Source organism: Polypterus senegalus, chromosome 2, assembly GCF_016835505.1.
Source record: "Polypterus senegalus isolate Bchr_013 chromosome 2, ASM1683550v1, whole genome shotgun sequence".
NCBI lineage: Eukaryota > Metazoa > Chordata > Cladistia > Polypteriformes > Polypteridae > Polypterus > Polypterus senegalus.
The window spans coordinates 79,018,388-79,043,645 of record NC_053155.1 but is presented as its reverse complement, the minus strand read 5'-3'; the positions used below and the strand labels follow the sequence as shown (position 1 = coordinate 79,043,645).

At 39.3% G+C, this 25,258-nt stretch overlaps 1 long non-coding RNA gene across 1 annotated transcript; it reads left to right on the top strand.

The window, feature by feature from the left end:
- Positions 1 to 15: 15 nt before the first annotated feature.
- LOC120523088 lies at positions 16 to 13,587 on the top strand. Its single transcript, XR_005632555.1, has 3 exons — positions 16 to 98; positions 1,980 to 2,108; positions 12,286 to 13,587. It is a non-coding gene; the product is annotated as an uncharacterized LOC120523088 (long non-coding RNA).
- The last annotated feature ends 11,671 nt before the right edge of the window (positions 13,588 to 25,258 follow it).

Sequence of the window (25,258 nt, the reverse complement as noted above, 5' to 3'; positions counted from 1 at the left end):
AGGCTTATTCTCTAGAGTGAAGGTCACCATCTCAGCTGGCACAGCTGCTTCACTTGTTTTTGGGGCTGTGATGTTTGACTAAAGTGGCTTCATCCAGGGTAAGTAAGTAATATATAGGGATGGCCAATGTGATCAAAAACAGTTACCAATACAGTATGATACGTTTACTTTGCTGATTATTTCATTTAGCTAAATATCCAAAACGTGACTGACTTGTCCCAATGGATTAGCTGGCACAGTGGTTAAAGGTAGACATTGCTGCCGAACTGTAAGCTTGAGTCCCACCACAGTCACTGTCTGTGTGGAGTTTGTGTATTCTCCTTGTGCACATGTGATTTTTTCTCTTGAACCCCAAAGACAAGAGTGTTGTGTTATTTGGTGTCTCAATCAATCCAAATGAATGAGTGTGACTCAAGTCTGTCTTACACTTTTTCCTACCTTATACCCTTCCAGCAGCACTGGGTACACAGTCTTGTGATTTGTGAATTCCCACTTTTAATTGACTTCTTTTCCTTTCATTTTAACTGCATTGTTCTTAAGAGGTACTGCTGAACAAAAATTAAATGTGATGTGAACCAACAGATGAGCAGGTTAACAGGGGCCTCAAACTCCAACCAATTTCACAACAACCAGTTTCTTAATTTAGAAACTGCTTGTTTTAATTAAATCCGTTTTTTAACTCTGTGTCTTGTTGGTACTCTCATTCTTCTACAGCTTTTTCTAAAACTGGTGATTTTCTTTTTTCTAAGAGCACCGTCAAAATGTGTTTTGCACCTGAGCAGATCAACCTTACCAAGACCTTCACCGTTCTGTATTTTCACATGTTGTATTGTGGACAAGGGTTGGCTGATCATCTGTTGGCTCATTTTGTGTCTCATTTTTGTTTAGCTGCTAATTAAGGGGAAAATTAACAATGAAAGTGCCTGTCTCTTAGATAGCATGTCACTTAAAATGAAGGGAAAATAAGTTAATTAGCAGCAAAAAATGGTCATTAATAAAGAAAAGGGTTAGACCAGGGGTTCTCAACGTCCGTCCTGGGGACCCCCTGTGGCTGCAGGTTTTTTGTTCCAACCGGATTCCTAATCAGTGACAACACCTTATATCACTGATCTCATTTAATTAGCTGGTATTTTCTTTTATTTGACATTCAAAAAAGCATAGCAGCATGATTTTTATATTAATAAGACATTTATAAATATTTCTGCTTTTGCTATAGATTTAAATGCTTAACTTTCTTTTGTTGATTTCATTTTACTTTGCCCTTTCTCTGCACAGTTTTTCCCCCTTCATTGTATCTTAATAATGACAACTTAAAGCGAGCAGAGCAGACACCCAGGCAAACAGCACTGAATAATCAAAGGCTGCAGCTACTTTAGAGTCAGACCCACTAATTAGTAAATAATGGATTAATTAAACAATTAGAACACCTAGAAAAGTAGAATGAAAATCAAGATGAAAATACTGTTAAAAAGAAAAAAATACATTATTCTTATATAACTGCTTGGTACATTTTAATATATATATATATATATATATTAGCAAACTTAAGTTTTCTAATTAATATATTGTTCCTTAAACACTGAACTTGGGAAATATCCGTTCACTTAATTAGCCCAGAAGTTCAATTAAAAACAGAAGCTTGGTTGGAACAAAAACCTGCAGCAACAGGGGGTCCCCAGGACCGATGTTGACAACCCCAGGGTTAAACTGAAAACCTTCAGTTACTGCAGCTGTCCAGGACTGGAGATGGATACACTGGCATTAGACTATCATTAGAGAAGATCTTGGAGGAACCTGCCTTACTAAAGCCTCAGACATGTAGTATGATGTGCTCTTTGTTGGTGAGGCGTGTGGTATCACCATGCCTAGATCAAAGAGTTCTCTGAGGCCTTTTGAAGGAAGGTTGTAGATGCCTATGAGTCTGGCAAAGGGGTTAAAAAGATCTCCAAATAATTGGAATTTAATCATTCTATTATCAGGAAGACCATCTACAATTGGAGGAGATTTTAAACAACTGCCATCTTATCCAAGTTGGCGTCCTCTGACATGGATGCAAGGTGTTGAAAGAAGTCTCCAGGAACCCTAGAATTTTAACACAGGCCATACAGGTAAGTCTTGCCACTGTTGATGTCAAAATGCATGAGCCATCCTGTAGAAAGAGGCTGCACAAATTAGATCTACAAGGGAAGTGTGCCAGGAGGAACCTTTTGCTATCCAGAAATTTCATCAGGGCAAGACTAAAGTTTGCTTATAATCAGCTAGGCAAAAAACAGGACTTGTGAAACTATGTACTCTGGAAAGACAATGCAAAGATAGTTGTTTTGCCACTTTACCAAAAGACCTTTGGTGAAAACCAGCAACAGCATTTGAACTGAAGAACCTGATACTAGCTGTGAAGCATTGGTGTTAACGGAAATGTTATGGCTCTGGGCTGCTTTTGTGCATCTGGGCTTGACCAGCTCACGATTATACAACCCACTATGAATACTTCATTTTACCAGAGGGTGCTTATGAATAATGGTAGACTATCTGTCAGAAGATTGAAAATCAACCAAAAGTGAACCTTGCAATATGGCATTGACCCTAAACAAAGGTGCAAATCCACCAAGGAATGGCCTTCAAAGGAAGAAACAGAGGTTTCTAAAATAGCCAAGTCAAAGCCTAGATCTGAATCCCATAAAGATGGTTTGGGGGGCATTTGGAATGGGTTGTGCATGCAAGACACTCCTGAAAGTATTGTAGAGAAAAGCCAAGCAAAATGACACATTTTATTGGCTAAATAAAAAGATTACAATATGCACGCTTTCGAGGCAACTCAGGCCCCTTCTTCAGGCAAGAAGAAGGAGTCTGAGTTGCCTCGAAAGCTTGCATATTGTAATCTTTTTAGTTAGCCAATAAAAGGAGTAATTTTGCTTGGCTTTTCTCTACATTCATAATGGCTAACACGGTACAATACCCTAGTACTACTGAAAGAATTGTGAATGAAGGAATGGAAAAAAAATGTCTCCCCTTCCATGTCAGAGACTGGCAGAAGTTCTAGGAAACATCTACTTGAGGTTGTTCCTACCAAAGGGAACAATAACAGCTATTAGAGCCACAGGTGTTACTTTTATTTCCAACAGACAAATGGAATATCTGTTCATTTTCCATCCATCCATTTTCTAACCCGCTGAATCCGAATACAGGGTCACGGGGGTCTGCTTTTGGAGCCAATCCCAGCCAACACAGGGCACAAGGCAGGAACCAATCCTGGGCAGGGTGCCAACCCACCGCAGGACACACACAAACACACCCACACACCAAGCACACACTAGGGCCAATTTAGAATCGCCAATCCACCTAAACTGCATGTCTTCGGATTGTGGGAGGAAACCGGAGCGCCCGGAGGAAACCCACGCAGACACGGGGAGAACATGCAAACTCCACGCAGGGAGGACCCGGGAAGCGAACCCGGGCCTCCTAACTGCGAGGCAGCAGCGCTACCACTGCGCCACCGTGCCGCCCTCTGTTCATTTTATATTGAATAAATTATTGCAAAGTCAAATTTTATTTTTTTTAAAATGCATCACTTTTCTCTGAAGATACTGTTTAAATAAAGATGAAATCTTGATATGTCCATACATACTGAAAAAGAAAAAAATCTCACTAGCACATTATAGAGTCTGAGAACAGTATCCCTTGATTTACAGTATATTCACCCGTTTGACAATACAACCTAACATTTTATGTGTCTTTTTAATTGCTTTGGCATATTTCTTGTGTGATTGGTAGGTTGAAGTGACTTCTTAGGATCTCAGAGGAGGGCACTGAACTGACAAATCATTTATATAGCAAAGATGTGGCCATTAAGAAGAGACACTGTGGATAAAAATGGGTGATCTAACTTTCTTTGTTTTATTTATTACAGTAAATCCAAAGTGCTTGCAGCCCTGAACTGGATAAGCAGGATACAAAATAGATGACTAGATGGATGGAAGTAAGATTAGATGAAGTAATCCAAAGTATCATAGCTATTAAAGGTACATAGTATAGTTGTTTCCATATTTTAGATTCACAAAGTAGAACCAGCCTCTTGAATGATGATTTATAAGCCGAAAACTTGGCCTCTAAGCAGCTGTGTACCTTTATAGGGTGCTGATTGGCCAGTGGGTGGCACTGTCTGTCTGTATTTCTTATTTAATTAATTCAAAGACCTTTTGGTGCTCAAGTAGATTGGTGGATAGGAAATAGGAGGATTGATTATTTCAAAGAGGCTCACAAGTCATAAGCAAACAGTACAGGTGTTACCATGTTTTACCTTTACTCATGGATTGGATGTAAATTAAAGCATCAGATTTTATAAATCAACACGTTTGACACTTAGCAGCTACCCTCTGTACTAAGTAAGGTGCAGGTAGGTCAGTGGGTGGCACTGTTCTTCTAAAAAGAAAAAAAGGTTAAAGTTTTTATCCATGTAGAAAAGGAAAGAAAGTTAAAGGCACAACTTGTTCTTTTGTCCCAAGAATACTGAAACCTCTCTACCTTTTTCACAGTTCCTTAGACTCTGGTTCCTCTGCAGTGACAAGGCTGACTTCCTTAATGAAGCACTCAGAATGAGAAGTTTCTTCATTGATAGAGGATATCCTCCTCACACTGTGGGTAGGGCCTCAATCAAGCCAGGAGTAGATCTCTTAACATCCATTCAAAAAGGGATCCAAATAATGAAACCCACATCTTGCTGGTCCACACATTCCACTACAACACTCTCTCTCTTGCTCCCACACGTCATCCAAGAAAATTTCCCAATTTTAAAGATTGATCCTTCCACAGGCACCTTTTTCCTAACCCCTCGATCTCTTTCTGTTGACCACCTAACCTACACAAACTTCTCATCCACAGCTCATTTCACAGAGTGGAGTCACATTCTCCACCAGGCACTTTGAGCTGTAGCAGGAGCCACTGTGTCACTTGCAAGTATGTCACCAACAGTACACTTGTGTCTTGTCCCTCTGGTAAATTCAATATTAAACAATGGGCCTCTTGCCAGTCTGAAAATAATTGAATTTCTTGTAGGAAGTGACCAGTCATCTTCATAGCGGAACGGAGATGGCTAGCAGACCATTGCAGGGAGCATGTGTGAGCTGTTAAAACTATTAACCTTACAAAGCCTATTGTAGAATACTTAACAGCCCTTGATCATTGCCACACTGATCTCTGTTTTTGTTCTTTCACAGGGCTTCAAAGACACTTTTCAAAGAAAAACGGATGAGGCTAAATTCATTCTCACTTAGGATGACCTATTTCTCGAGGTCTTAATGACCGACTAACTTTTTAATCTCTCCCTTCATTTTCTCTTTTTGTCCTTTCATCTGCCAATGTTCTGCAGTGGGCTGGCACCCTGCCTGGGGTTTGTTTCCTGCCTCACACTCTGTGTTGGCTGGGATTGGCTCCAGCAGACCCCCGTGACCCTGTCATTAGGATATAGCGGGTTGGATAATGAATGGATGGATCTGCCAAGGTTTGGTTCCCTCCTACTGTATATATGTTACCTGCTTTTCCCTTTTCAGTTGCACACCTGATGAAGGCTATACACCCAAAATGTTGTGTCTTCAACCATTTTTCCCTTTTAGCATGGAAAAAACTGTTAACCCCTTCTGACATAGCCCTATGCTAACTTTTCTTCTGTATCTATGTAATCCAAAATCCTTGAACTTGGCTGTCTTTAAACTGGATAAACATGTTTGAAAATTGATGAGAAAAGTGGCAGGTTAAGTGCCTTGTGGCTGTCTTTTTTGATCTGCATAAGTATGTTTGAAAATGGATGAGATAAGTGGCAGGCTAAATATCTCGTTCTGGATCACACAGTGGGTTAGTGGTGGAGATTCAACTGGCATCAATGAGCTTTGCAATCCGTTGGCTCAGCAACAAGGCCAGACTGTCACCATAACTGGTCTATGCACTGTCCAGCAGGTTACACTGCAGCTCACTGTTTAAGTACTGCTTAGGTACAAAACAATCAGGGCTGTGGGTTTTAAGTGCAGTCCTGGGCCCCCCTTGTTGCTGCAGGGTTTGTTCCAATCCAGTTTCACAATCATTGAATTTTTTTTACTATAACTGATACAGTATATTGTTTTAATTAGGTTGCCTCTTTCCTTCTCTAATTGCACAGTTAAGAAAAGTGCAGTAGTGTGAAATTTTCATTTATTAGAAATTTAGAAATAGCTGTATTTTTGCCATAGTATTAAACAGTGAACTCTCTTTTATTATATTCCAATCAATTCAGTTCTCTTTTCTGTGTAGTTTGCTCCCTTATTTGTATTTAATAATATCACCAAAGAATGAGTGAAGTAGGCACAACGGCAAATGACATTAATGCTAAAAGGGTTCAGTGTCATACTGTCTAGCATGCTCATTATTAAATAAAGGCTTAAACCAAAAAACTTGGAAAAGCAGTATGAAACTCCCGATGATGTGGATTAATAGAGCCAACATTACATTTTCCACGTGTAACATATATAAACACTTGGTAGATTACTTTAAGAATTTAAGAGTTTTGTAATTTTTTAAAACCTAAACATATAAATTGGGAAATGATAGTTTTTAATTAAGGTAGGAGGTCAATTAAATAGACAAAAACATGCAGTCACAGCCAGTCCCCAGAACTGAACGTGAGAACAATTATTTTTATAGTACACTTATTTCTGTCTCTGTGAGCCTGACAGACCACCAGGTTAAATTATCACTTTAGGGTCATATAGCAAGTCACAAACAACAGACAAACTGGCAGACTTCATCTTCACAGTCCAGTGCTTGAGGCACTGGGCAGCCCAATACTGAAAATTCTACTGCATTTACCACTTTTACACTTCAGCAGTCAAATAGTTGACCTACTGGCACTGTCCACTTTGGTGCAGTCTGAAATGTTCCAGGCACTTAAAACACATCTATACAACTTGAAAAATAAAAAATGCCTTAGTACTATTTGGTCCAAAGGCCCCATAAGTGTAGCCTGCCTCTCTAGGAGATATGTGTTCTCCCCGCTGACAATTCACTCTTCCAAAAATCCATGCTTCCATTATCAAACCTGCCCAATTCAATTGACCCACTGACAAAGTATTATATAAAACTTCCTAACATTCACAATCAAGAGTTAAGGTTCACCCACAAATATATAAAAATATATGAGATAAGTGTGAAGAGACTGCTGGGCACATATTCAATTCAGGTCAAATGGTTTAATTGTCATACCATACAAACACCACATTGCAGCATACATTGACGTGAAATAATGCTCCCCTTTACAGTAAAATATTCATAGACACGGGACAAGTGCAACACAAGTAAAAAACTATAGAATACTATAATAGATAATGAGAAAGATTTAGGAGTCATAGTGGACTCTAAGCTATCAACTTCCAGACAGTGTTCAGAAGCCATTAAGAAGAGTAACAGAATGTTAGGTTTTATACCACGATGTGTAGAGTACAAGTCCAAGGAGGTTATGTTTAGGCTTTATAATGCACTGAGAGGCCTCATCTGGAGTACTGTGTGTAATTTTGGTCTCCAGGCTACAAAAAGGACATATCAGCGCTAGAAAAAGTACATAGAAGAGTGAATAGGCTGATTCCAGGGCTACAGGAAATGAGTTATGAAGAAAGATTAAAACAGCCAAGTCTTTTCAGTTTAAGCAAAGTAAGATTAAGAGGAGATATGATTTAAGTGTTTAAAATTATGAAGGGAGTTAGTACAGTGGATCAAGACTGTTATTTTAAATTTATTTCATTAAGAATACAGAGACACAGTTGGAAATTTGTTAACAGAAACATTAGGAAGATTTTATTTACACAGAGAACCACAGATATATGAAATAAGCAATAAAGTGTATGGTAAACAGCAGGACATGAGACTTTCAAAACTCAACTTGATGTTTTTTTTAGAAGACTAGGGGGCTAAGTCCCTTGCTCGCTTTGCTCGCCAAGCCCTTCAGTTGTGAAGAGGGGTCTGAACGCACCTCGTGTAGACGTGGCTGCTCCTCTGAAACCCCTCTTAAACGGTGATACATTGGGAAACAAATAACCGTTTTTTTTTTTTATACCTTCTCTTTGCTCAATCAGCTCCTGGCTTGCTTCTGCTGCTGCTGTGCTGTGATCTGCATTTTGTGTGCCGCTTCAAACATTCAAAAGCCTGTACAGCACCTGTCCTTTTGTCTTACTGCCTTGTCTCTCTTGTCCCCCAGACATCCTCAAACATTATTCAGTCTCTTTTCGCTGTTCTGTTATTTCATCAAGTAATATTTTCTATTTGCGCTAATGCAAGCTTTACTGTAATTTTTTTGAGACTTTCGAATTTTCCTACTTCCATTATCTCTATCCTGCTGTGCATGTGTATCATGGGACTTGCTTCCAAAGGTTGTAAGTATGACATGACTTGTCCATTTTTCGGGACGTGAAAGTGTCTCTCTATCTCTCTGTCTGTCTTCAAAAGATCATGTCTCGTTGCAAGACTTTTTTTTATAATAGAGAGATTTAAGTGGATGAAACTGTCAAGCTTTGTTGGGCTGAATGGCCTGTTCTCGTCAAGATTGTTCTAAGGTTCTAATAAGTAAATAATTAAAAAAAAAAATAATAAATAAATGACTAGACAGTAACACTTTGAAATAGATAGTAATAAATAAATAGTTAATAAATAATTACAGTAAAACTAATAATAAAAAAATTAGTGACAAGTGTAGCAAATGTACGGAATATAAATTTGTTACTGGGGCAGATCTGAGGACAGGGGGCAACACAGAGTTCAGAGTCCAGACAGCCAAGGGGTAGAAGCTGCTGTAGTACCTGGCAGAACTAGTTTCGATATTGCAGTACCTTCTACCAGATGGAAGTGGGACAAAGACCTTCAGCACACATTGCCTTAGGATAATGCCTCATTACAATAGCATGAAAACTGAAGCTGCACATTCCCTCTGCCTGCAAAGTACACAAACAGCACAACCCAGGTCTTAAAACTGCCAGTGGCACCTCCATGGGACACAGAAGACACAAACAACCCTGCTGATTATTTAAGCAGATAAACCTAATCCCTCCCCACCCCCCCACAGCTGCCATTAAAATGCCAATATCTGTGCTTGAGAGCAGTTTTCTTTACTGGTACTAGTAAATTTGAGTTTCATTTGTTTCTCCTTTATCTTGGGGCTGAGGTTCACCAGGAATACATCTTCTAGTGTTGCCTTTGTATTGTGTGTTTGAGGATTAACTGTCTGCTTAAGATAAGGAAAAAGATGTGCTCTTGTTGGATCACCCATTATGTGCAATTTGATTCTGAGTTTGCTTGGTTGTTTGCTGGCCATGTTTATGGTGACTTTTTAGACATTTACTTTAATGGACTGTTCAGGAAGTGAATGAATGGATGACTAGATGGGCAGTTATTAGCTTGAAGTTATGAGAAACTAGTTATGTGTAAAATATTTGTATAAAGCTCAGGAATGACTAGTTAAAAATTTGGGCCAGAAATGCCATAAATTAGAAATGGGCTGAGACTAAGGAAAATAAACATGAGAAACGTAAGGGAAAAAAATGATGAAAATGAAATTTCAGAGGTTACCACCTATCAGTCTACATCGACAAAAAAGCCACCAAAAATCTACTCTCTGGGGTGGGTAGGTGGGATTTAGGTTGAGGGGTACACAATATGACATCATCAACACCCTAGAGTGGGCTTACAGTTGAAAAAGATTTGCATCATTAAGGTCCGTACAAGATAAAAGTAAGCATTTGTTAAGGCGGTGAGAATATTAATTTAGGAGGAGGGGAAAATTTGTCTGCGGTGGGCTGGCGCCCTACCCGGGGTTTGTTTCCTGCCTTGTGCCCTGTGTTGGCTGGGATTGGCTCCAGCGGACCCCCGTGACCCTGCAGTTAGGATATAGCGGTTGGATAATGGATGGATGGATGGGAAAATTTGTGTAACACATACTTGGAAAGAAAGGCAGCACGTTGGCACAGTGCTTAGCTCTGCCGTCTCACACTTCTAGAGCATTGGTTTTCAATCTTGGCCCATTCACTTACTTGTATGTTCGACCAATGGGTCTCCACTCTTTGGCACCATGATGAAAAAGAATGTATTAAAATAAAGGAATTCATTTTAATTAGCAGAGTTTGCTTATTCTCTCCATTCCTATAATCTGGTTATTTTTACAAAGATGCAAGAGTTTGGGAAATTGGCAATTCTTATCTGGTATGTAAGTATGTGAGCATGTGAATGTGCCCTGCAGTGCATTGGCATCTTATCCAGAGGTAGTTTCTGTCTTGTATCCAGAGCTGTCAGGATAGGCATCAGCCCCCCCATTGCTGATTTAGATTAGGCCGATTTATAAGTGAATGAATAATATTCCCCACATCAAGGCCACATATGGCCAGTAGATATGGATGGGAATTGAGCAAAGCTACTCATTCCACTGCCTAGAATCTCCAATTTGTAACTCCAGTCCTGATCATAGCCCTGACTGTGTGAAAAATAGAAGGCAACGTGACCAGAGTAAACAGATTACAAGCTTCTATGGGTCATGGATATGCAACCGTAAATCCTCCTGTGCAACTCAATCTAAATAAAATATTGAAGATCCTGAAATACATCCATCCATACATTTGCACACAGGCTTAATTCACTTCAACACCACAGAGCCAAAACCTATCTTGGACGAATCGAATGTGAAGCAGTAACCAGTTGTTGGTGGTTGCATCCTTGGGTCTGGCTCATTGTGTCTCATTGGGCCTTAGTGCTCTGCTTGTCTGGTTTACAGAGACATTTCTGGGAGGTCTTACTGTACTGTTGTCTTGTGTTTTACCAGATCTGTGTGCTACATTTTATGGGTCAGTCCACTGAGTGGTCAAATTTAACAGATTGTGTGACACTGGTGTAGTGTGCAGCAAATATAACCAGTTATTAGTATGTCACTGTGACTTATGCTTTAAAAGACTCATTATAAGTGGTTATGCAGATGTGACTTTTTCCTATACTGTATGTACATACTGTGTTTCCTGGGTATATTTGTATGATGGGTTAAGGTAGGAAAGGAAATATTTATGTGTCTTTAAAATGTAAATGAAAATGAAATGAAATGAAATTTAATGCAAGTGTCCCATCTCTTGTCTCTGACAACAATTCCTCTTCTCTCTTGAGTTGAGAAGTTGTTCTTTTTGTGTATGGCTGGACTCCGTACTTGTGATATCTTCTTGCTCAAATGGAACCATGAATGCTACTCCTTTGTATTTCCTGGTTAAATGTGTTTTCATTAACAGAAGTTAAATTTCACATTAATAAACTGGATAGCTTGTTGAATAACTGAATTCATGGACTTTCTGTACGCATCAACAGGAGAGGGTGGGATTCAGGGTTACCATTTTCTATGAGGTTAAAAAGAGGACATCTTATGGAAAACTTGCCTTTCATATAATATTGTCTCAGACAACACAGGTTGACTGGCATCCCCAACGGAGTCAGTGGTTCCTTACCAAGTCAGGATGCCTTTATAATGGAGGAACAATTTGGTTGCTAGTGCCTTTCCTTGCTTGGAGGCCATGATAGTGGAAAGACAGAGGAGACTGCCAGGTCAGGGCCATGTATTACCCCCAAAATTGTAATTATTACTTGAAAAAGTCATAGTCTTTCCTACAAGGCCAAACTTTGTGAGTGATGTATACATGAAAATTGAAATAGTTTGTTCAGTCTCAGTTGGTTTCCTTTGAATGTTCAGAAGTTTAGACTGTATTCTACCACTTTCCCTATCAAAATACTGATTAGAGAAACATGTTCACCTCAAGACGATTGCACGCATCAGTAGCCAAACCATCAAACTGAATACTTACCATTCTATCACCGTTTAAACTAAATCTCTGACTTCACTATTGCTTCTGTTTTTCTGCATGTACTCAAAATTTTCCTCACAAGTGCAGAAAAAGTTTTTTCATTAGAGCATTTGTAAAGTCTGTTGATTTATAGCTGTTGTGATGTTTTATAGAATTGAATGATAAAGTCCCTCCAGCAGCACAGGTGATCTCCTCACTGGATCCAGGATGTATGATGAAGTTGCGTTCTTCAACAAATTATTTCTACTTTAAACAGTCTTTTATGTTTTGCTGTTCCCACATGTGCTTCAGGATCTAGAGTATCTTTGTTTGTAACTGAAAGAAAAGTGACTGGACTACAAATGGTACACTCCGTTTCAAATTTGTCAATGGTCATCTCGGAAACAGCTGTATTCCTTTTTAAGTATGTTTGTAAATTTACATTTATGTTTTGTTATTTCTCCAGAAACCTAAACTCTAAAAGAAGTTTACAGCACCTAAAGGATGCTCAGATCTGCAGATCATGCCAAGTTAATGCTGGCTGCTGCTTGGTTTGTATGGACAGAACTGAATTCTACGTAACATGATTGCATACCACCGGGGATACTGAAAGACTGCAGCTGGCTTGACTTCTTGAAACAGTGAGCAAACTTCAAGCATCCATGTTATCATATCTTCCAGGATTTCATGATTTTTCAATGAAGAAACTGATCATTTCTGTTTTTTATGAAAATTCGCTAGGATGCTCATTTTACTACCAAAAAAATGGACCTATCTGAGAAAAAGAGGATGCATGGTAACTCTGGGGGGACTTCAAGTCTACCTATTATTAAATGAGATATAACCACTGTCAGTATTTGTTAATGTTATCAAGATGATATCTAAACACAACCCACGATGAGAGAAAATGAAAAAACAAAAGTGGTAAACTAGTAAGACAATTAAATTGTGATTAAAAATAGCAGAGAAGAATATGCTGTGTCTGCAGTTTTAGATGAGATCTCACTTTAGCTGGTATAGAATTTATATGTGCTGATAACAGTTTCCTCCCATCAACCCCTGCAGTCTGATGGAAATTTTAGTCCCAGCGTCATCACTGCCTTTGGGGTTGTCCCCTCCATTAAAGCCCCTCTCCCTGATATGCCATATAGGCTATGTTTTAAGTTAGATCATACATGCAAAATTTTGTGCAAAGCTGTTCTGCCATTTTTGCAAGATTGTCAAACAAACAGATTACGATTTTATTTATATAGAATAGCACCTAAATTTAGCTTGTACTTCTAGAAACGTATACACTCAATGACATTATGAGCTGTGAAACAAGGCTCCTTTTGGAATATAAACATCCATAGACAAATCAGAATGAAGATTCACTGATAATCAATCATAAAAGCTTTTATGTAAGTGAGATCCTTTTGGTATATTCCAGTTACAGATCAGGAGCTCATATTGAATTGTAATATTATTTAAGCTCATTTTGTATTTGATGATAAAACAGCCAGCTATGACTTCCTGTTGCTTCTATCTGCTCTGTCATAATTTTTTACCATCTAAGTAGTGTCTTACTGAAAGCATTTGAGCCAACCGTTCCTTGGACATTTCTCCAAATCAATCCCTTGGTGCACCTGAAGAGTCAAGACCTCATCAACAGACAAGAAACTCGCCTTCAATCCCGTTGTGCCACAGATTCTTGTTCTGACAATGCTGATAATATGCTCCTTGTTTTTATGAATGCTTGTTAAATCAGCATTAAAGCAACTCAGTGCTATTCTTCTCTAATGTCTGAGTATTTTGTCCTCCATCTCCTATTTTGAAGTGTGTATGTGACTGTTTTTGAGTGGACATTAGGATATAAAACAGATTATTTTTAAGAAAGTGTTATCCCCACATCCCCTGCCAAATGCCAACAGGTCTTTCCAACCTTTTCAAGCCTCTAAGCTGTGAAACAGTGGACCATTTAGCTCAGTGTTATTGACTTAATGACATTTTATGGGACCTCACTAGACATGGGTATCTTCATCAGTTCATCTGATTCCAGCTTGCTTAATCCAGTTAAAGTGTGCTTGACTTTATTTCAGGCCATACTTCGAACAAGGTTGGCATAGGTCCATAAGAGGGTGCACTCATTCATTTACTCATACATGGTCAATTTAGGGATTTCAGTTACCATAACTTGCACATCTTTGAGACTGGGGAGGGAAGCTAGAGTTGTCAGAGAAAAAACACACTCAGTGATTAAGCTTAAATTTGAATCCACTCTCTTGTTTCTCTGAGGCAGCAGTACTAAACATTGTGCCACCATATCACCTCAGTCAATTATGTGTTTCCTAGTCATTGAAGCAACAAGTCCTAATAGGCTGGGGCTATGGACCAAGAGATATTCCAGCATAATATAACTTCACCAAAAAGCTTGAGGTTAAGAGAGCAGTTCAAAGTCCTAAGTGGTTTGTTTTTCTTCAGTCTCTCACTTATGCGCTGACACATACAAGGGGTACAAAAGGCAACAGCTCATGGGTATACAAAATGTATGCAACCCCCACAAACCTCCACCCCCTTGACTGATTTAGCTACTAACAAACATTCCAGTTCTTTATTTTTCTGGCCAAAATCACCTCACTGCTGGTCACTTTAGGTCCAGACTCACTAACCTTCTGACAACTTTTTTATATTAAGCATTGCACACTTTTCATCAGACGTGGTAATCATGACTTTCCATTGTGCTCCTGTCTTTACTGCTTCCCTCATCAGAAGGTCAAGGCACTCCATGAGCATCTTTTCATTATGCCAAACATGATTTCTACTAAAGCCTGTACTGCTCATCTCACATACCCTACCTGCTTCCTCTTGGAGGATTTTTAACCTAGCCTGATATTCTACCACACATTTCTGTGCTCCAGTTAATGACTCGTTTCTCTTTTGTTTCATTATCCATTAGACTACCGCTAAGTTTTTGCACTGTAAAGCTGCATGTTCAGGTCTCACTCCTAACTCCCTATGTGACCACAAACAAGTCACATAACATGTCAGGGATGCAGCTACAGAAGCATAGAAAGAATAGTACTACACATGTCATGTTCACAATAAAAGATTAGTAAATAGTGTGGTGTAACACCTTAGACTGGATTGTGATTATGTTACACTAGCAAAATACCCGCACTTCGCAGCGGCAAAGTACTGCCTTAAAATTTTTATTAAGAAGAAAATGAAACCTTTTTAAACTGAGGGAAAATATACCAATAATTATTTGTTAAGGATCTCTTTGTATACCACATTGTGAGTTCGGCCCTCCTGTTGTAATATGACCAAGCTGTGCGCTGAGCTTACTCTTGAGCATGCAACGTACAGTTGGCCATGTGAACAGTAATCTTGTTTCAAATCTCACAGCTTGGATTGCCGCTGTCATAATCGGTTTGAGTTTCATGGTTTGTTTCAATTATGACAGTATTTGTAGGACTTGTGCTGAAGAGACGTTTGGCATCTGTCAAGCGTTGTAAGTATACAACAAGTTTCATCGATAACTTCACATCCAGCTTTTGAGAGTTTAAACATTCATAAACATTAAAGTGTCCACTACTGAAATCGTCACCTGTCAATCTAAGATGTTTAAGAGGCATTGGCAGTTGTCGAAAGGTGTAAAATATTTGGCCATTTCGGTACACTTGAAAGCGACAACCGAACATTTACCGGCAGCCATCAACTCACATACAGATGCATAGGTGAAGGGCTTAAGCATTTCACTCTTATAGTGCTCCTGTGTAGAATAATTATCTCCTGTACCGTCATCAGTCCACACCTTGAACCTGTCCCAGTCATTCAATACATAAGACACAATGTTCCTCCGGATATCAAGAGTGAGCCTGATATGGTCGTGCAATATGTAACAAAGAGAATGGAAAAGGTAGGTGCCATCTCCGGGCATGGAAACCACTCGGTAAGTGACAGTTCTTTGATCGATGGTGATCACCTCGATAGACATGTTAATGGGGGTACGGTTGGAATTATAAAGGAAATGGGTACCAGAACAATGTAAAGTAAGTCTAAAATACCTACACAATAACTATAATCGTAATAAATGATCAATAAAACAGCGGAGAAGCCGTGGATGAAATAAAAAGGCTGTACAGTAGTTATCAGCAGGGAGACGTGAATCCCGTGGCGAAGCAAGGAAGGGAATGTAGAGACTGGAGTGACGGACGGCCTTATATAGGCAGGCAGCCAACAACGTGGGAGGCGTTGGGATGGGGGACCCAACGCCACCTCACATGGTGACCGAGCTGCAGGCTATGGATGTATATATGTACGTAAGTAGGATTCAGTTAGCGTTGGGAACCCGCGTACCAAATTTCTTGAAGATTGGCCCATAAGTAACAAAGACCATTGAAAAGTTCAATATGGCGGCTGACAGTGGCATCATACCACCGAAATAAGTACCAAATTTCAGCCTTCTACCTACACGGGAAGTTGGAGAATTAGTGACGTTGGAAAGTTCAATATGGCGGCTGACAGTGGCGTCATACCACCGAAATAAGTACGTACATTGGTTTCGGTTAGCACAGGGAAGCTGCCTACCAAATTTCGTGAAGATGGGGCCATGAATAAGAAAGTTCAACATGGCGGACGTTGTTGACCGTTATGACCGTTGCGCGTAGAATTTCGAAATGAAACCTGCTTAAATTTTGTAAGTAAGCTGTAAGGAATGAGCCTGCCAAATTTCAGCCTTCTACCTACACAGGAAGTTGGAGAATTAGTGACGTTGGAAAGTTCAGTATAGCGGCCGACAGTGGCGTCATACCACCGAAATAAGTACGTACATCGGTTTCGGTTAGCGCAGGGAAGCTGCCTACCAAATTTCGTGAAGATGGGGCCGTAAATAAGAAAGTTCAACATGGTGGACGTTGTCGACCGTTATCGACCGTTATGACCGTTACGTGTAGAATTTCAAAATGAAACCTGATTAACTTTTGTAAGTAAGCTGTAAGGAATAAGCCTGCCAAATTTCAGCCTTCTACCTACACGGGAAGTTGGAGAATTAGTGATGAGTGAGTGAGTGAGTGAGTGAGGGTTTTGCCTTATATTAGTATAGATAAACAGGAAAGTAATTGTGATGTAAATGTAGAGTGGGGTAGTGTTCACTGTGAAAGGCACTGTACATGTCTCTCTCACACACAAACACACACACATATACATATACACATATTTAATGTGTATATATTTAATGCCACCCTGGGGTGAGATGGGGCTAGGTTTCTAACCGTGTTGCCTTCTTCTCCCTACACAGACCAAAGAAGATGCCCTTTGAAAGAACTGACTCCTCCAGATCCAGCCTGGACTCCATAAGACCAAAGCACGCTTGAATAAGAGAGAGTTAATAATCAGATGGACCTATAGGATGGAGTTCCCTGCATTCAGAGATCTTGCAAAATGCTTAAGTCAAGAAGAGGTAGTTGTTCTTTTTGAACTGTAGGATACATTATTGTGCCAGTGAGGACTTGTTTTGTTTATCAAAGTTTGAAAAGAATTAGACAGGGGTGACTGGGTTGTCACTCCAACATTTACTTTTTTGTACCCTTCCCTCGCTCAAACACTATATATATATATAGTCATGCTTGGGTCAAAAAGTTGTACAGGTTAATTCAGGGTTTTCAAGAGACGGAAACTTTATTTGAATACAGGCGGAATAAACACAAGTCTCTTTCAGGAGCGATCCGGGCACACTGTCACAGCTCCGCCTCTCGATCAAAACAACACAAAATTTTCCTTCTCAAAGAGGTGCAGCGGCTCGGGAGCGCCGACCAGAGCAGAGGATACTCACGTATAAGTCGGGTCTTGAAACCCGAAAAATCGATCATAAAATCAGACCTAGACTTATATGCCCGTTCAAAAATTCGACAATTTTTTTTTTCACATCTTCTTGCCTCCTACAATCTCACATCAGTTTCTCAGATACATTGAATTTTGTTGCAGCAGCACATTTACCAATTTCTTTCACTACTTCAATGATGTTTAATTTAAAACCAGCTTCATATTTTCTTCTGATCAAATGCTCCATCGTAGATAAGGGATGCTCTTACGATAAAGGTGTATGAGGGTGCAAGATACAAAAAATATTATTGTGTGGTCACGTAGGTACAATAGAGAGAGAGAGAGAGGTTAGGCGCTGATACAGCACATTGCCACACCCACATAGAAAAAAAATGGCAGTGTGCTCCATGGTTACTCTCTCAGGTATGCGTTAGCATAGCATAATCCCTTGTACGAATAGCGTGAGTTTTGCACATTCGACTTACACAAACGACATTATAAAATACCAGAAATTATACTGTAAAATCAAATCCCGACTTATTTGCGGGAGAACATATCCACGAGTATATACGGTAAATGAGAATTGGCTGCCAATGCAAGAAAAAAAGTTTGATGCAATGGTTTTAACAGACAAGAGTCCACAATAGAACTAAATAGGTTAGGAAACATGGCGGATATATAGTTGAAAACCAGAAAGAGGAGGGATCTTGAGACCGGAACTGGAAATGAGGTCATTGGGCTGTGACTTCTTGGAATGTGACAATTACGTCATTAGGAGGTGGGCTCTTCTGCTGCTCTGATAGTGATGTCTTCTGGGGTGGAACAGGAAGTGACGACTTCTGGGCCGGAACAGGAAATGACGTGTTCTGGGGTTGATCCAGAAGTGACATCATGTGAGCCAGGCAGAATTTCCCGCATTTGGTCTGTGGGGAGATAAAAGAAAGGATTAGTGCACTCTGCCACACCCTGGTCTGACAGGGAATTACCCTCTATTGAACCCTTTAACTGCCTCCCATGCACGTGTGTGACTACATATATATATATATATATATATAGGAACTGAGAGCCCAATTGAATCGGGCTACAAATTCAACGTTTGTGAAATCCATACTGTCTCTGCAAAAAAGTTTTTTGTTTTGTTAAGTCCTTGAAATTATTTTGTTATCATGGCATTGATTTGTGGTTAAAATAGATGTTTTTGCCCACCACAAGGCACGGGCTGCTCGATTTCTTTCAACACGTGCTGCATTTGCGGCTGCTCGAGCTTCTTCAGTTGTTTGTGCACGTCTGGCACAATGTCTGTCAGAGTTAGTAGCATTCTGTTGCACATATTCTTCATCTGTCCTTTGTGTCCAATTTGCACGATTTCTTTCAGCCGTACGCTTCTCATCCATTTATTGTGCTCATTGTGTACGTGTGGTCACATTTGCAAGTCTACGTTCCACATCAGTCATATGACTTCATTTCCTATGCATCCTTCCTGCAGCCGCTGCTCTACATACGGAAAGTATCAAATTATATACAGTATAAGGATATATATATATATACATATATACAGTATATACAGTATATATATATATATATATATATATATATATATATATATATATATATATATATATATACACAGTATGTATATTTATATACACACACACAGTATATATTGTTGCCAGGTAAAGCAATGATAGGTTCTGAAAGTGAAGAATAGTTGAGACACATATCGGGTCACCCTGTTTAATAAGGAAAGTCCTTTTTGCTTTCAAGAAACAGCCTGCTTGGGTAATATCAGCATCAAAAGTAATTTGGCCAGGGTCAGTCACTGGAGCGCCATCTGGCAGCTTGCTCTGTTTTCAAATGACACCTCCTTCCAGGCAGCCAGGCTTCTTATATTACACAAATCAGAAGGGAGGTGGGGTGGGAGTTAGTGCCTTCTCCGGGTGGTTTCTCAATGCTGTGGGGAGAGAAGGAGATAAGAATTTTAGTGACAGTGTGCCCTCTCACCCCGGCAGGTTTTCACATATCTCAATCAATCCTGTGAGGAGCTCCTCGGACATGCATGCATGACAATATATGCATGGAAAAAACACTACTGGGGATATACCAGTGGAAACATGTTTATAATCCCTCACTATGATTGTTCTTTTCAGTAATTCTGGTGAGCATTTCTTATTTATTTATTGTTTCTGTTAAATGCCAAATCATCCTCTATGGAACAAAAAAAAAGTCCTATCTAATGGCTAAGAATTTAGACTGAAAACTGCTTGGTGAACATTTTTCTGGCCTAGAGTGAGTCACATCACACATCAGTCCCTTTTGTTAGAGAAAATTGAAAAAATACTTGATATGGGATATAGTATTCATTGTGAAAACACTATATAAAAATAATGCATCAGTCTCTCACATTGGCTGCACAGTTATACACTTTCATTTATAATTTTTATTTTGGATATCATCAACTCATGAGAGTTCAGTAAGGGTGCCTTCATACTGTGAACTGGCACAAAGACCCTTCAATATATTTTGACTCTTTTTACTGGTCAGTCCTCTATAACTACGGTCAGTTGTTATAACTTAATTTTGCTGTAGGTAACAAAAGCCCAAAGACCATCATCAGTGTGACATTAAGTAGACATGATAGATCACTCAGCTTAAAGAGAGTCAAACTGGAAGCTGGGGCCTCAGCCACAAGTTCTAATGCAGACACAAGTAGCTGTGTGACCCTGGGACTGCATTCAGCATTAGCAGCATATGTGCCATCTCTAAAGACACCTCTTTTTGTTAGCTCTGTGAGCAGTCCTTGTTCTTTAAAGCCATTATTCTAGCATACCTGGAATCATCTGCTAATGCAGAAGTATATTAACAACTTGTTAGCTCTAATGTGGCTGTGATAATGAAGTGTCAGTATCAGCTTAATAACATTTTGATCAACTACACTGTGGGGCCACTTGAAACTAAACAATTGTCCTGGATTATTTCATTAGATTCACATAATATTTTTATTGCCAATTATAGCTTTGATTTACTGTAGTATTAGACATCCCTGTTAAAACTGTGGTGGTCATACCAGTGTTATTGGTTCTTCACATGGCAAGTGCAACATCAAGGTGGCAAAGAGCAAGGGAATGTTCCACGCATGAACCCCCCCAATGAGAGAAAACAACACTGTCAATAGACGTGGTTCTAGACATGTCAAAGTGGCATGGCAGGAATGGTAAGGGGTGCCAAGCCCTATTGGAAATGGTGCCTACAAAGAAGGGGAAAGTTCTAAAATGATATAGTGGCAGCCTGCAAGAAAATGTAATATGTTCCCCTATAATATGAGAAAGCATAGATCTCAGCTGATTTTAAGGATTATTGACCCATTCCCTTACAATAAGACAGAAAGTGAGGACACAGCTGACAAAGGAGACAATGGATGGCCCAAGCCCAAGACAGCTGATATCCAAGAATGTGAATAGTCACCAAAAAGGCCTGACACGTGAATGGTCACTGAAGACTCACTAAGAATCCTGACAGAAGGTTCTAGCCTGGTGTGCCCATAGCAAAAGAAATTATATCCTTAACTGCAGAAGGTGACTCCATGGCGTGATAAGAAGTTACATTAAGAGAGAGTTAAAAGGGCCCCTTACTCCAGAGGATATATTGAATCCTGGGTCAGCCGAAGAGTTGAGGCAAAAATTAATAGTCAGAAAGGGAGAAGACAGAATCATGTTAAGATAGCAACGGGAAGTAAAGGTTCCTTTATGTTAGGTGCACAGGTGGACAAATCACCATATCTGACAGTGGTTTAAGACCAGTGTAGTGTCATAGAAGACAGGGGTTTGCTGGCATCGCAACTGGGACAGATGGTTTTTTACGTGCCTTTATAATGGAAGGATGAAAGAAGACCACCTCCTGGAGCCATGCGCTCCCTGTGTCTGACAAGTGGCAGCAGCTCTCTGGTGTGTCTCCCATATACACTCTCACAGGGCTTCATAGGAATTGCAGTTCCAATAGGCCGCCCTATCTTGTGGGAGCCACCAGAGGGAGCTGTGGGGAGGAGGTTTCCTCCTTTTAGAGAGGTTCTGACTGACCCGGAAGTGCTTTCTGGATGCAATGTGGCAGCACTGGAAGTACTCCTAGGTCCAGTATAAAGGAAGCCACTTCTCTTCATTTGAGTTGAGTCAGACTTGGGTGGAGGAGGATGAAGCTCACTTAGGAGGAGTAAAGGAGAGAGAAGAGACAGAGAAGAAGACTTTTGCTGATAATTGTGCTTGTGCAACCATTTGAAAAGCCTGTGAAAGGTGTTTGTACTCAATAAATCACTTATTTGAAACCGGGACTTGTGTAGCTGTGGTTATATTTGGGGTGTGGGGTGCTGCAACGCCCCCTACTAGTCATAATAGACAGACCCAGTGGAGCATAGGGGCTCATTATAAACTTTTATTTGCGTTTGGAGCTTTTCCTGTTGCTTGCTCCTTTGTGTTTTAATTGTAATAAAATTTCCATCATTCTTATAGACTGCTTGGTGTCTGTAATAACTAATAATCATTTAGATCTTAGCATAAAAATGACTATTTCCAATATAATTAGCTTATCAGTTGTAGAGATTGCATTTAAGAGAGTATAATAGGTTGAAAATCTATTGGGAGCACAGTGCAGTATACAAAGCAAGCAAATCACTAGTGTCATGCCCTGAGGAACGAAATTCAAATTCAATGTCACTGAATATGACTGAAGAGAACTAAATGTGAGTCCCCTCAAACAATTTTTCTGTTAGTAGTGGCAAAGATCAGGTAGGTGTTTCTTTAAGGGCTAAGTTGAAGAATAGCCACATTGTTCCAAAAGTTGGTACACTAAGGGGCTACATTAAACTCAATGTTAAACAGACAGACTAAATCAATACCAGAAACTTAAACGAAATGAATTTGTTGCTAAAGAACAATTATCTCTCTAAGTCTTTCCTTTATTTTTATAAAGTTTAGATTTTGTTTGATATGTGTAGCCATCTTTTTTGGAGTGAGTAAAATGCACACAGAATGGCTATGCCCATGTAAAAGCTCACATTCAAAATGACAACAGAATGACATCACCAAAAAACACTAAAAACTATGAAAACATTTTAATCTCTCTGGGGTTAGTCTCGATTGCCTCTCAAGTATGGAATTCTATGTAAAAATGATTAACCCTGAGTGTGACTCGGGTTAGGCTGTTATGATCCAATGTACTGTGTTAAACCTGAAAACATTCAGGACAGCATTTGGCAGCCATCTAGTGCATAAGATAACATCATGCTGCATAAGTCATGATTATTTCTATGCGTTTTGACACTCTAAGGTAGCTCATCAATATTTATAAGTGGGTAGGAGCCTTCAACCAATCACACAATAGCATATAATCAAAAAGCTGTAAAGTTAGTTTTAGAAGAAACTGAAACTGAATTTGACTCAAGCGATAGTGGTGACAGTTTGAGTTGGTCAGAATGGTCAGACTTTAATACGGATAGTGAAACTGATGCACACAGCACCGTAAAACCAAACCGCCATGATATGCCTGGTGAATTTGGTCACTTGAAGCTACAACGTGGCAAAATGGTAAAATGATTGTGATCACATTGAAGTACAAAGACATTAGCCCCCTAGGCACAATTCACAATGCAGCAACTTAGGGGAAATGTGGAAGTTGCTAAGTCTTGCTGTGTCGTAGCCTACAATAACCCACTGTGCAGCACCGATCATACAGGCACAGACATTCTACTATTATTACAAGAAAAGTGGGCAGAGATACACACTTCAACTGCTCCAACTATGAAGCCGGGACGTGCATTGGTGACTGATTCAAAACATATCACGTGAAGGATTAAATCAGCATCAGTACAGGAGTGGACACTAGACATGCTTTTCCTACTGTATTTATGTTGATGTCGTGGTATCATATTTCTGTTAAATTTAATGTTTTTGGCTCATTTTTTCAGGGATAAACACAACGTTAAGAAGGTTAATAAAAATGAAAATCTTGTTTCAGACAACACACAGATATTAATATTGAAATTTTTCATGCTTTCCTGACACGATTAAAAAAGTGATAATTAAAACGAGATGTTCTCTAGACTGATTTAATTTAATTTCAGAAAGACTTCACTCTGTTTTCAGCAAAGTTCACCTTTAAAGTGATATAAAGTCCAATGTTGTGTGACCCCTTGAAATGATGTCTGTTGTGTACACTGGAAAAAGATTAATACAGACGGACTTCCTGGATTTGAAGAATTAGTCAGAAATATAAATAGATGGTCGTGCTATCAAGAATATCTAAGAAAACAAACAACCTACCTGTAGAATGGCAGCACAATGACATCATGAAAAATACTAATAACAATTAGTAACAGTACAAAATTCAATAAAATAAACTAGTAGAAGAAACTGAGAAATACAAAGAAAAGTATCAGCAAGATCCTGATAAAACAGCACTGAAGGAGTAACCAGCTTGAGCGGAGAAGACAATAATGTTGGCAACTATGAACTCCAACAAGAAAAGCTTAAATAAAATAATGTTAAATAAAATTAGTTCATTCTTCGAAATTAAAGATCCTAGAACAAAATTTTAAAAATCAAACAAAGAATGTGCTGAGCTATGCTAGTATCATTCCCACTGTGCAGATACAACATGAAGGTTGAGGTTGTTAGCGTTGCAGTTCCACAGCCATGGAGTCATGGGTCTCAGTCTGGGCTTCACCGATGTCTGGGGCATATATTCATTTTGTGTCTGCTTTTACTAAAAAATAAATCTTAGTTTAATTGACATGGCATTCAAGAAAGTGGACACATGTATGAGTGTGTACTGTGATGGGCCTGTGCCACCATCTTAAGTAAGTCCCAGCTTTGTTGCCAAGATTGCTTCTAGCTCTGTGCCTTATTTGTGATGGAAAAAGGGGGTTAAGAAAATGTACAGAGAGATGAACTGTTAGTTCAGTCCTCAACACTATCTCTAAAAACTTTCATAGAATGCTGGCAGCACTGGTTATGCTGAAAACCATTACTGGTCATATTGGATAGGACCAGATAACACGTAACTCCACTGGAGTTATTAGACCTTTAGTTTATTAGTATTATTGCAGTGGTAGTAATACTGTATGTGTACAGTGTACAGTGAAATGTCCAACCTACATGCAGCATGTTAGCAGCTTTCCAGCCAATGATATACTGGAATGTGTTTGATGAATAACACAGGCAGCCAAACCAGACAGACAGGCACACAGATAGATAGATAGATAGATAGATAGATAGATAGATAGATAGATAGATAGATAGATAGATAGATAGATAGATAGATAGATAATGTTTTATTTGGAAAGGAATTTAGATTTTTACAGAAACTCAATAAATAAATGATTTCTATAAGAAGGTTCTAACTGCATTTAATTAAATAAGCCATTTCACTCTTTTGTATTTGTAATGACATCCACTATTACTGTCTTTCTGTCTGTGAGCCCCCATGCTATATCAGTCTGTTAAGTGAGGTAGACTTTATTATCCCAGAGGGAGATTTGTTTGCAGCAGGAAAGTAAAAAAAACAGAAGACTTTTTTACAGAGATCTAAGAGATAAACAAAGACATATTTGACAATCAATGTAATTGCATAAACACACATTCATGATTAGT